Below are 6919 nucleotides of genomic sequence, written 5' to 3' on the forward strand. Positions count from 1 at the left end.
GTGATCAAGCCCTTTCACACGCAAACAAAACTGAAGCACATCAAGTAAACAAGATATGGACACCACTGCGCCCTTTGGCCACATACACTGCTACTGTAGGAAATACCATCTGAAGTTGGGACACTTGTGTCCTACATACACAAACCCATCACGATATTGTAACAGTACTTTATAAAAATTAAAAAAAATAATTAAGCCGTGACTTGCTTGTAATTTTCATTTTTAAAACCCCTGCAAATTTACCTCTAAACCATAGTTTATAGGAACAATGTATTCATCTAGAAACGTGGACCATAACAGTTTAAATGTAAAGTGTGGCGATGTGTGTGTGTAGTTTCTACTCTTTAGAAGCGTTTAACAGTTGGATGGCTGTTACTTAAGGTTCTAAAGGTTCCAGTGATATGGTGCAGAAATCTAAGATTGTGATGCTGAGCCAATCCAGGAGAGTATACGCTCCAAAACAAACAGGAATTACAACTTGTAACCTCTTGACTGCCTGCCAATATAATTTTCACATCTGCAGTAACTTAATAATTGAAGAGTTAGACAAATTCTGTAATCATTGTATGCAAGGGGCATATTTTTTATCAAAAATTTATTTATGTGCATTATAATGGCACAAAAATTCTAGAAAAGTAGGATACATGCGAGAATGTATACATTTATAAGCAGTTATACGGAAGAGATCTAGCTCAGTATGAACACGCCTTTGCACACAATTTGCCTAGGATGGGTTTAAATCTCAAACATTTAAATTAGGAGCAATGTAGGGGATTGTTATAGACCACCATTAAATGTACATAGGCAATTATGAACGGTTAACTGTCTACACATATCTACCATCTATACGGCTTTAAAAATATTTTAAAAAAAAAGTTAATTGGCCACATTCAGAAGTGAAACAATAGCTGTTAAACTGGTCATGTGCATTACAGACCCTCCAGCTGCTTCATGTGCAATGCCTACAGGTCTTTTGTTCGACAGTGACCATGGGAACCAAAACTTCATTTAAACACCTTTTCACCACATACTATTCAACCTTGAGACTCAAGGTAAACAATTAAAATGGAGATCCCAGAGTTTACGTTACCAACAAGAATATACATTCTGTGCTACACAAAGATAGAAATGACATGGAAACCGTGGAGTTCACATATTCTTAATATTGTGTGAATTCCCATCCATTTCAGATGCAAGGGGCATTTACTTGGTGAATTGAGAGCTCATTTAACATTTTAAAAGGGACAATAACTCCACTTATTTTTAACATTCATGGTAAAGAGTATAACTCAATATGGCCAATGCTCATACAAAGAGCACTACAAACTCCATGGGATAAAATCAGTTATGAGATCACCAATGCAACATCTGAAACACAAAATTAATTCCTATAATTTCATATATACACTACATATTTGTACAATAATTACAGAATGTATGCATTTTAGAATGTAAGCTCTCAGGGGTAGGGTGCTCTTACATATTATATTGTCCTCATCTCGGACTCCCTCGTACATCATCTCTTTTGCTACACAGTGTGAATCTGCAGCATTACAATGCAACACGTACCAGGTTTGACATGCCCAATGTATTCCTGCTGAACAGTCTAGACAATTATGCATGTACTACAATTATGAAGCTAGCAGTGCAACTAGATGCTTCTACAGGCCCAGCGTTCATACAATTACTTTGCCATTCACGGTTTAAACGGTTACTCATTACAACCCCCATTAGAGTCAAGTCAATTCTGTACTAAATTCACAACGTTTAGACTAGCATGCAAATTTGTATTAGTTTAAGCTATTAATGTTAACTCAGTCAGCTCTTTGAAATCATTATCATATCTATATAATTTCTGGGAGTTTTAAAATGGGACATGTATCCACTTGATTGTCTAGAAGAAATTACCTACACAATGGATTGAGGACTTTTTTTGGCTGAACATATATACAATAGCACATCAGAAGCAGAAGTGCTAGTCACTAAAGCCTCCACAATGTCACCGATTTCTAGTGATACCATAGGCTAATTATTGGCTAAGCCACAGCATTCAATTAACAGATCATGGACTATAAAATAAATAAAAAGCCTTGAATATGCACAGCGCTACATGAAGTGGAAGGGGAGTATGTAATATAAACACCAACTAGTTGCCAACACAATCCACATATGCAAGTTTTAGAATGACTAAAATCACCAAGTACAACGGACATGACCATGTGCAAAACAAGGTCCAATTTACAAAGCATCTTTCTGTATGACTATTGTACTGTTGGTAGCTCAAAATTATTGTTCTCATTCAAGTTAAAAACCAATTACTGGCTCAGGCATGTAACCAAATGGGTTTCATTTAATCCCAGATATTGAACCTTTAATTTAACCTCCATCTATGTATGCCTGGTGAACATGAACATTTCCTACATTTCTTACCCAGCATGTCACAAGTGTATTGTTTAAACAATATAAATTAAGTGTCACTTACCAAGGTAGATGCAAACGCCAACCGAAATAAATGGTTACAACCACCAATGTAAAATTAAAAACACACCACATTAACCAGGAACTGAACTTTTATTGAAATATAAGAATATAAAAATCAGGGTTTCAATTTATTTATCTTATGAAAGTACATTTTGTAGGAAGTGTATATTAACAATGTGTCGCAGAAAGACCAGACAGACATACTGTCAAAGGCACACCAGGCACACACCACAACCCATTACAGACCCTTACAACGATAGCAGTGACTGCACTTTGTTTTTATTAGATTAGCTTCAATTGCTAGAACCCAGCCCTCAGCCACTGTAATGGCAAATTTGTAACGTAATGTTTATAAAATGGCACATTAAGACACATGAAACCATTAAAGGTGAAGGGTTTGTAAGAAGCAATGAACCTACACGACACAAACTTCAAGGCACAGATTTATCATAAGCAGGTTTAGCTTAAATAAATTGCAGTATACCAAGGGTTATTTTGTATTATTTAGGTTGTTGTTTTTTCCCCCCCATTGATGCAGATATGGAAGAGCTGTATATAATGTGACATGTGTTTATCCAGTCCCGCTGCGCGAGATCAGAAATTAAATTTAAAGTGCCAAGTATAGTCAACCCATAAACAGTTATGTTTGGTGAATAAGGTATTAATTGATAATGAATTGTTTGAACACCGATAGCCTTCAGTAACTCATTAATGCAACATAGAACCAAGCAGTATTGCTGACAAAGCCTCATACACTCCAAAAGGCAATAAAATTGAATGCTTTGGTACCAAGTATAAACTGAATAAATAGTATTACGGGCGGTTTACAGGAAAAATGTTCTGTCCATGTTGGTTTACAGGAAAATGTTCCGTCAATGTTTTATAGTGTTTTTAGTATGAAATCCTCTAAACAGTTTAATTGAAGGGTTATGCTTATTTCTTGCTATATAGTAAAGGTGTATAATCAGGTAGGATGTTCCAGCTTTTTCCTTGGCCATTCTTAGCTTTGGCTGACGGTCTGCTGTAACTGTTGGGTGTCAGAATATCTGCTTGTAGACTCGCATCTCCAGTGAAGCCAATGTTGTGTGGTGTTATGTTTAAGTGTATATTTAATTTATCATTTGATACCTCATTCAGCAAATGTAATTTCCCATTTGGTTGGTTAAGTACCAGTGTAGGAGGCGCAATTTAACACAAATAAATAGACACTACTTGATACCATAGAATTAACAACTCAAGCCTGTCTGGCATCACAAATAAGGACTCCGTAAACACACATCACAAATAATTATAACATACAAACTTAGTGTGTTGCTCATGCGGCACACACTAAAGCAGTAAGCTCATCATATATACATACATTACAGCATAAATAGGTTATCATTAGTGCTGACATAGAAACAAGACAAATATATACATGACAAGTTGATATGATTGCCCTGGGATCCATTGCAGTTTGTAACTACGTACTTCAATTTTCATCCATAACGGTCAAGCTTTACATACGGGTACTACTGCCTTTGCATCATAAAGAGTTCTTAATTATGGGACTTCCTCATCGTTAATGTTCAGAAGGTTTAGGATGTCTCCTATGGACTACGGGCAAGTAGAATAAAGGATCACACTAGATTCTCATCTTTATTATGGACCCAAAGCTAGGACATCGATGATTAGCAGGAACCAAGAGTTCTTTCACTGAGTGGACAGCAGTAATGGGACTCTGGAATGCAGCATATCACAGGCTCATGTAGTAAACATCTCTGGCCAACAAGGGAGGGAGACACCCGTCTAATGGTACACTGGGCTCAGGTCGTACATCTCAGGCTAAGGGTAAGCATCAGGTTACGATCCACTGTGGTTCTTGTGGCAGGAAACACGGACTGCTTGGTATGTGGGCGTTTTCTGTAAAGAATCTAAAAATATCCATTTATGGACCCTCCCCCACCCACATATGCAAATATCTTACCACCTGGCCTATCTAGATTACTCCCTACCCAGAAGGGAAAGCTGCAAAGGAGAATGTGTTATAACACGGAACCCCTCCCAACATAGGTTGGACCATGACTATACAAAAATTAAATAGTTAACTCTAAAATTGGTTAAGTCAAAGGTAAGGCAGCAGCTGAAAAATTTAGATACTCATGCCAGATGTCTGTATAAAACTTCTTTGTCAAGAAACTTCATTACAAATTACAGAGCAGTTGGAGCCTATTCAGTTCAAGGTTTCACAAGGATGAGAAACACCTGGAAAATAAAATTGGGAGAAAACTCAAATATCCCCCCCCCCTCCCCGAAGACATAAAAGGCTACACCCCACCATACGTGCTATCTTAGCTTGTCCTACACAAACTGATAGAACACCGCCACCTAGAGGAAGGCACCTGAACTCCTTCATTACTGTCAACGCATTACTCTGCAATAACATCCGCACTCGCCACACCCTTCCTAAGGCTAATGGCTACATTTTTAATATTTGAACTTATGTTTATTTATTCTAAGACCCAAACAAAACTGACATTATACACCTGATTTATCAGTGGTCCTCAGCTACAGCAGGGACAGGAGACTTTGGAGAGGAACAGTACATTCTTCCCTAGGGTGAGCGTTGTCGAGTAAACCTCCTGACGACACCTCGTTCTCTTGACCACTCCTAAGGATCATAAGAGGACCACATAGATGTAGAACGCCACCAACTATTTAGTTACTTAGTAATCTACGGTAGAACGCCACGGCCGCCCACACAATGATGTTAGAAACTACTATACAGAACAGAATGTAGAAACTACTACTATACTGAATTAAAAATAAAAAAAAGTCAGCAAGGCACAACTTTTTGCCCGTTTTTAATGATCATCAGTGTTAAACTGTAATACTCCAGACTATTCCTGTCTGTAAAATTAGATCACGTTACAGAACGCATAGTCCTATACGATTTTATTCTCCTAATTCATATACTCACCACCGCTGACATTACATACATACCTAAACAGCAATACGGAAACCGCTGCTCGGGCTCCTAAGCTGCTGCGCGATCGCCGTCTTCAGTAAAGACCGCTGTCAATCTGACAGCGCTGTCTCCTTATATAGACTTATACGACTGACAGTTCAATGATGCAGTGTTCCTTCCGCCAAGTTGTGAAAAATAGTCCCCGAAGTAAATGCTTCAGTCACCTCCTTTTCTCGTTAATTTGATTCCTAGATGATTTCCATCAGATACTACGTCGATTGAAATACCCCGTAAGTAAATAACAGTTTAACGTGCTCAATAAAAAATCATCAGAATTTGGATTTTTCAGTAACTTTAGACAACTCGGTTTACGCATGCGCATTAAAGGGGGAAGGGGGGGTTGTTGTTTTTTTCTTTTAAATATATTGTCATTAAAAGCTTTTTGAATCCTATAACATACCACTGATTTTGTTACTCTGTGCACAGTTAAGGTAACGTCTAAAATAATGACGTTTAGGCACTACCGTCTGCAGTGTCGGACTGGCCCGCCGGGGGACCGGTCTATCCCCCGGTAGGCCCCAACCCTGATCGCTCCCCCTTCGTTGGTGGGGGAGCGAGTAACTGAAGAAAAAAAAAACAAAAAAAAACTTGCGTGTCTGCGGCGCTGGCTCCGTGCGCACTGAATGCCGGGCGTGACGTCATCACGCCCGACATTCAGTGAGGAGCGCCGCAGACAGAAGACAGAAGACAGAAGAGAATAAAGAATCAGATAGAAAAGGTAAGTGAGGGAATGGAAGAAAGAAGAGAGCATGAAGGCAGAGCGTGAAGGCAGAGCGTGAAGGGAGAGCGTGAAGGGAGAGCATGAAGGGGGAGCATGATGGCAGAGCATGAAGGGGGAGCATGATGGCAGAGCATGAAGGGGGAGCATGAAGGCAGAGCATGAAGGGGGAGCATGAAGGCAGAGTGGAGGGGGAGCATGATGGCAGAGTATGAAGGCAGAATGAAGGGGGAGCATGAAGGCAGAGCATGAAGACAGAGTGGAGGGGTAGCATGAAGGGGGAGCATGAAGGGGGAGCATGAAGGCAGAGTATGATGGCAGAGTGGAGGGGGAGCATGAAGGCAGAGCATGAAGGCAGAGTGGAGGGGGAGCATGAAGGCAGAGTGGAGGGGGAGCATGAAGGCAGAGTGGAGGGGGAGCATGAAGGCAGAGTGAAGGGGGAGCATGATGGCAGAGTTAAGGGGGGCCAGGAGAAGGGGGAAACAAAAGCAGCATGACACAGGGTGATGAAGGGGGGGCAAAAACAGCATGGAGGGCGCAGTCTGATCATAAGGAGGCCCAGCATGGTGATTAAGGGGCACAGTAATGTGTGTGTGATGGCACAGCGGGCTTGTGGCAATGTAAAGTGTGTGTGGTAGGTGGTAGCTAAATAATGGGTGCTATTTTCTTTGTAGGGTGAAGGTGGGGCAATTTAATTTAAGATGGGGTGGTTT

At 40.1% G+C, this 6919-nt stretch overlaps 1 long non-coding RNA gene across 1 annotated transcript; it reads right to left on the minus strand.

The window, feature by feature from the left end:
- Positions 1-2552: 2552 nt before the first annotated feature.
- Positions 2553-5949, minus strand: LOC142103681 (uncharacterized). The gene is made up of 2 exons (XR_012679419.1): positions 5464-5949; positions 2553-5131 (listed from the first exon to the last, which is right to left on the minus strand). It is a non-coding gene; the product is annotated as an uncharacterized LOC142103681 (long non-coding RNA).
- Between the last annotated feature and the right edge of the window lie 970 nt (positions 5950-6919).

Source organism: Mixophyes fleayi, chromosome 10 (assembly GCF_038048845.1).
Source record: "Mixophyes fleayi isolate aMixFle1 chromosome 10, aMixFle1.hap1, whole genome shotgun sequence".
Taxonomy (NCBI): domain Eukaryota; kingdom Metazoa; phylum Chordata; class Amphibia; order Anura; family Limnodynastidae; genus Mixophyes; species Mixophyes fleayi.